The sequence below is a fragment of the Peromyscus eremicus genome, chromosome 7, assembly GCF_949786415.1.
Source record: "Peromyscus eremicus chromosome 7, PerEre_H2_v1, whole genome shotgun sequence".
Taxonomy (NCBI): Eukaryota; Metazoa; Chordata; class Mammalia; order Rodentia; family Cricetidae; genus Peromyscus; species Peromyscus eremicus.
The window spans coordinates 107,759,666-107,765,665 of record NC_081422.1 but is presented as its reverse complement, the minus strand read 5'-3'; the positions used below and the strand labels follow the sequence as shown (position 1 = coordinate 107,765,665).

The 6,000-nt window shown below is 45.8% G+C and overlaps 1 protein-coding gene across 1 annotated transcript in view; it reads left to right on the top strand.

Moving 5' to 3' along the window:
- Fbxl2 (F-box and leucine rich repeat protein 2) overlaps positions 1-6,000 on the top strand; it is a 50,263-nt gene that overhangs the window by 5,808 nt on the left and 38,455 nt on the right. The window lies entirely within an intron of this gene.

The window sequence follows — 6,000 nt, the reverse complement described above, 5'->3', positions numbered from 1 at the left end:
CTTTTTAGATTTCAGAAATGAGTCTGGGTTTTGCTTGATTATTGGGGCTTATTCATTATTTATAAGTTACATTCATTTGTTTGGGGTAGAGGCATGCAGATGTGTGATACAGTGCACCTGTGGAGGTCAGAAAACTGTGTGTGAGTCGGCTGTCTCCCCGATCATGTGGTCCAAGGATGGACTGAGTTGGCTGTCTCCCCGATCACGTGGCCCCAAGGATGGACTGAGTTGGCTGTGTCTCTGATCACATGGTCCCAGAATGGCCACAGACATTGGTGGCAGGCGCCTTCACTCACTGAGCTATCTTGTTAACCCGAGAGTAATTTTTTCTCTCCTTTGGAGTTCACAAGGAGCCAGTGTAAATTCTGCCAGGCCTCACCTCTGCTGTCATATGATGTTAAGCTTTTTTCTCTGAATCTGTGAGGGTGAGACTTATCTTTTTGGGTAGTGATCACATTTTAGGGGCCCCGGAGTGTTTAGTCTCCGGGATTGTCTGCACTGACACACGAAAGCTTAGCATTTAGTTAATAAAAAACACTAACTGAGGGGCTGGAGAGATGGCTCAGAGGTTAAGAGCACTGACTGTTCTTCCAGAGGTCCTGAGTTCGATTCCCAGCAACCACATGGTGGCTCACAACCATCTGTAATGAGATCTGGTGCCCTCTTCTGGCCTGTAGTCATACATGCTGTATACGTAATAAATAAATAAATAAATCTTTGAAAAAAAAAAACACTAATTGAGGCAGAGGGCTGGATGAGAAAGGTTGTTTATATTTTACTCCAATAAAAGATATTTGGATGAGAGAATCATCTTTGGCAGTTCGACCTTTTTTAAACTCAAAAATGGTGACAAAGAAGGACTAGATGGCACAAACTCACAAGTGCTCAGAAGACCATTGGATCCAGGGTGGACTGTTGTCACCGTACAACTGCAGGGGGCGTGGTCAGGCGGGGCCTCAGGCTGCTGTGTGAGTGAGAGCCACAGCCAGCTGCGGAAGCCAGAGCATCAGTGGTTCTTCCGAGGCTGCGATTCCACCCCGCCCTTCTCGTGAGTGCTGCTGCTGCTGTGACTCACAGCACTACCTTCCTTCTTCCTAGTGCTGGGCTAGCTTTTAGCCCCAGCCGGAGTGGTTTCTGTTTGCTGATACAAGGGAACGCGAGTCAAAATAAGGGATTCTGCCCCTCTCTGTGGTCATGTGATTTCTGAACCTAGATGAGAAGTTAGTTTTGGTTGTCTTTCTGTGGAGCCGCCAGCCTGTGGCACCCACAGCTGACCAAACTATGGACCGAGTGTCACAGACATTCTGGAATGTTTGCAGTGTTTGGTCACTGCAGCGAGAGTCTTGATTGAGAGATGAGAAAAATGCTTGAAGAATGAACACCTGAAAGACTGGGGAGTAGGGAGCTAAGAGCAGAAACTGGCACTCCAGAGGAGCCTGAAGACAGGTTCCAGGCTCAGGCCCCAGTTGAGAGAAGACCATAAGAACAGAGGATTCCTCTCCGTTTGGTCTCCAGGGTCTTTGTGTTTTGTTTTTAAAGATTTATTTTTTAATCATGTATGTTTGTGCCTATGTGGGTATGTGCATGTGGGTGCAGTGCCTCAAGTGTCCAGAAGAGGGCATTGGATCCACTGGAGCTGGAGTTGTGATCTACCTGGTGCAGATGCTGAGAACTGAACTCAGGTCCTCTGCAAGAGCAGTGCACCCTCTTAATTACTGAGCCAGCTCTCCACCCCTACCCCCTTAGAATCTTTTTAATGAAGAGTAACCCAGAAAGAATTGAGCCTTGGAAAATATGATAACCTGGATTCTGAACATTTCTTAAGCAAACATTTAGTACTCTCAACTCTGCTAATAACTCGACTCCTCTGTGCTCCTCACCTTTGTCTGCATCCACTTAACACCAGCTTGTCTCTGTCAGTAAAATAAATTAGGCCAGGCCTGGTGGCACACCCCTTTAAATCCCAGCATTTGGGAAGAAGAGGCAGATGGATCTCTATGAGTTCTTAGCCAGGGTTACACAGTGAAATTTTGTTTAAAAAAAGGGGGGGGGGAGATTTTTGTTCTTTAATGACCCAAAAGTGGGACTCTGGAAGTGTCAGTGGCTCAGGGTTTGCTGTGGAAGCATGAAGGCCTGGGCTTGACTCTCTGAGCATGGTGACATACACCTGTAAGCCCAGTGCTGAGGAGCTGAGGCAGGAGGATCCTGGGGCTTCACTGGCTTGCCAGCCTACCTGAAATGGTGAGCCTTAAGTTCAGGGAGACCCTGTCTCAATAAAATGAGGCTGAGAAGAGATTAAGGAAAGACATCTCAGTGTCAACCTCCGACTCCTCGTGTGCCCACATGTGTGTACATGCACACACATGTGTGCACAAGCATGCACACACAGGACAGCAATTCACAGTGTATCAGTTGTTGTGAACATGGAGGTTGTGGTCATTAGGTGTAGCTTTTGAGTCATGCATAAGGCTCATCTGTCAATCATCTTTTGAAATGAATTGCTTCTTGAGAGCAGATGTCCATCACATTTTCTTGAGAGTTTGGGTTCCCACACTCCTGTTATTATTTTGGAACCAGTCAGAGCAAGTGAAATTTTATTTTATTTTTAATTAATTAATTAATCAATTATTTTGAGGCAGGGCTTCTTTGTGTAGCCCTGGCTGTCCTAGCACTGACTCTGTAGACCAGGTTGACCTAGAACTCAGAGATCTACCTGCCTCTGCCTCCCAAGTGCTGAGATTAAAGGCGTGGGCCACCACCGCCCGGCAGATACTGAAATTTTAAATACTGCCGTGAGAAGTCTTACAGGTCAAAACTACCTCCAGACAACAGTGGAGGTTCACCGTTTTGCTGTTTGTTAAACCATTTCTGCCCCAGACTTTGCCTTCTAGGCAAACAGCTTTCTGTCCGGCTCCCCTTTCTCAGCAGAACTCTGCAGGACCAGGTTGCTCAGGCGAGCGCCACAAAGTCCCTGACTCCTGGATCCTTATTTGTAGATGTAATTCTGAATGGTTTTATTAAATAAGAAACACAGAGCCAAATGCAGAGTTAAAAGCCCCAGAGGTCAGAGAGCAGTAGCTGAGAGCTGAGACCAAGACCACCTTCTTCCCACCCGCTGCTGCTGCTGTCCTTCCCCTGAGAAAGAGACCTACTTCCTGTGTGTCTGTCTTTTTATTGACTCTCTGTTCTGCCTTCTCATTGGTTGTAAACCCAACCACATGACCTCCTCATTACTGCCTGTCTCTACAGACCTCCAGGTCTCTGTGGTTGGTATTGAGATTAAAGCCGTGTGTCCCAAGCTGGCTGTGTCCTTGAACACACAGACTCTGCCTGCCATGTGATCGGATAAAGGTGCTGCCAGCTTCTGCTATGGCTTGCTATTAGCTCTGACCCCCAGGCAACTTTATTTATTAACATACAAATAAAATCACATTGCAGCACAAATAAAATATCACCATGCTTATTTTCTTCTCAGTTCAAGGCTGACTTCTTAGGTTTGGTCTTTTGACCTTGTATTGGAGAGTCCTGTGGTGAGAGCTGCTGTACTAATCCTAATGGATTCCTGTCCAGCTTCAGGACACGGTAGGATCTCACAAACGCTAGACAGACCCAGTGGTGGTAGCGCACGTCTTTGATCTCAGCACTGGGGAGGCAGAGACAGGCAGATCTCTGTGAGTTCGAGGCCAGCCTGGTCTACAGAGTGAGTTCCAGGACAGGCTCCAAAGCTACACAGAGAAACCCTGTCTCGAAAATCAAACAAAACAAAACAAACGCTAGACAGACACTCTCACTAACCACTGAGCCATCCTCATCTTTTTGTCTCTTCGTTCCACTTGGTTCTCGTTTGGAGATGGTGTGTGTGCACATGCATATGTGCCTCACTTTGTAGCCCAGCCTGGTCTTAAACTCACGGTCTTCCTCCCTCTGCCTCCTGAAAACCAGGATCACAGGCCTTTTATATAACTTTGAATCCACTAGAAAAAACAGTGTTTTTTTCTCATCTAGTGATTTTTATTGGTAATTTTAAGAATACTTAATGTTATTATTTCACATATTCCTTCCACATACTTTGTTATTAAGTTTATACAACTTGACTTTTTCTACACACCTTTCACTCATGAATTAAAGATTTTCTTAGGGCTGGGGAGATGGCTCGGTGGTTAAAGCACAAACAGCTCTTGCAGAAGACTCTCAGCACTCGAATCTGGTGGCTCATAACCACCTGTAACTCCAGCTCCATAGGATCCAGCACCCTCTTCTGGACTCCACAGGCAAGTGCATTCATGTACCCATACACACGACACATATGCATATTAAAAATAAAAATAAATCATTTAAAAAGAGAGTGATTTTCTCTGCTCTTGGCTCTCACATAGCTCAGTAGCTCACACCTTTCAGTCAGGTGTGTGTTGTTCATCACTGTGGAAGTGTTAGTTAGCATCCACACTAGTTGAAGATGGATTACATGGATTTTCCCATATTGTTATTGTCTCTCTTGGTTTTAGGAAGCAGATTTTATGAGTTGAGATCTCAATGGTATCTGTTAGTGTGACACTTTAAGATGTGACTAATTCCCTCGATTTTTGTGCTCTTTCCTTTAACTGTTTCTACATGTTTACTCAGCTCTGTGTTGTCATTTTGTTTTCTGATGCTTAGTCTCCAGAATATTCCTGAGGAAAGGCTTGGGGGAAACACTGTCCCAAGTCCCTGTGTGTCTTTTTGTCACTTTTACGGTGATAAAATGCCATAAGCAAAAGCAACATGGGAAGGAAAAAGTTTATTTCATGTTACAACTTGTAGTTCCTCATCCAGGGAAGTCAGTATAGGAACTCAGGCAGGGCAGGATCCTGGAGGCAGGAACTGAAGCTGAGACCATGGAGGAGTGCTGCTTACTGGCCTGCTCACTATGGCTTGCTCAGCCTGATTTCTTATAGAACCCAGGACCACCTGCACAGGGGTGGCACAGCCACAGTAGGCTGGGTCCTCCCATTAATCAAAAAAATGCTTGCACACAGGACAGTCTGATGGTGGCATTTTCTCACTTGCGATTCCCTCTTCCCTGAGTGACTTTAGCTTGTGTCTACTTGACCAAACACTGGCCAGCAAAGTCACCTTGTGTTATTTACACTGAAAAGTTTGCCTCATGGATATTAAACTGGTTCCATTTCCTCTTCCTGATTAATTAAGATATGTTGCTCCATCTTCTTGATATCATATTAAAGGATAAAAACAGAGTCTTTCTCTTGGGGTTTAGATCAACACAGTGACCCCAAACTTGAATTCTGTCTTTCATCTGTCTATAGTTTGGTTAGTGGCCTGTCCATAGCCTCGGCCCCCCCCCCCGCCCCCCGTGTCTGTGATCTGTGTCTTCTCATGTTGCCCGTCTCTGCTGCTATCCCTAACACAGACCTTCGCTCTGTGTTTATTGAAGAGCACAGAAAGTGGTGTGGGAAAGGCATGAGGAGGAGTACTTTTCTTTTCTTTTCCTTTTTAGATATAGGTGTAGCCCTGCCTGTCCTGGAACTCACTCTGCTCACTCTGTAGACCAGGCTGGCCTTGAGACTCAGAGATCTGCCTGCCTCTGCCTCCCAAGTGCTGGAATTAGAGGCGTGTGCCACCACCGCCCGGCCTTTAACACAATTTTACAAGGGAAGAAGTTACTCTTCCCTTGAAACAGCATTTGAAATAGCAAATGGATGTTATCAACCTATAGCCACATGTTGCTTCCAACATTGTGGGGTATTTGTTTTGTTTAAGATTGCATTAAATCTGTAGACTGCTTTCAGTAAATGATTCCAGTGCGCACACATATGCACATGCATCCTTCTGCTCAGGGGCATGGGAGAGCACAGAGTTTAGGAGTAGGGCAGTGGAGCACTTGCTGCTTTCACAGAGGACCCAGGTGCAGTTCCCGGCACCCACAGGGTGGCTCACAACTCTCTGAAACTCCAGTTTCCGGGATCTGATGCCTTCTCTGGCCTCTCAGAATAGATAATGCTT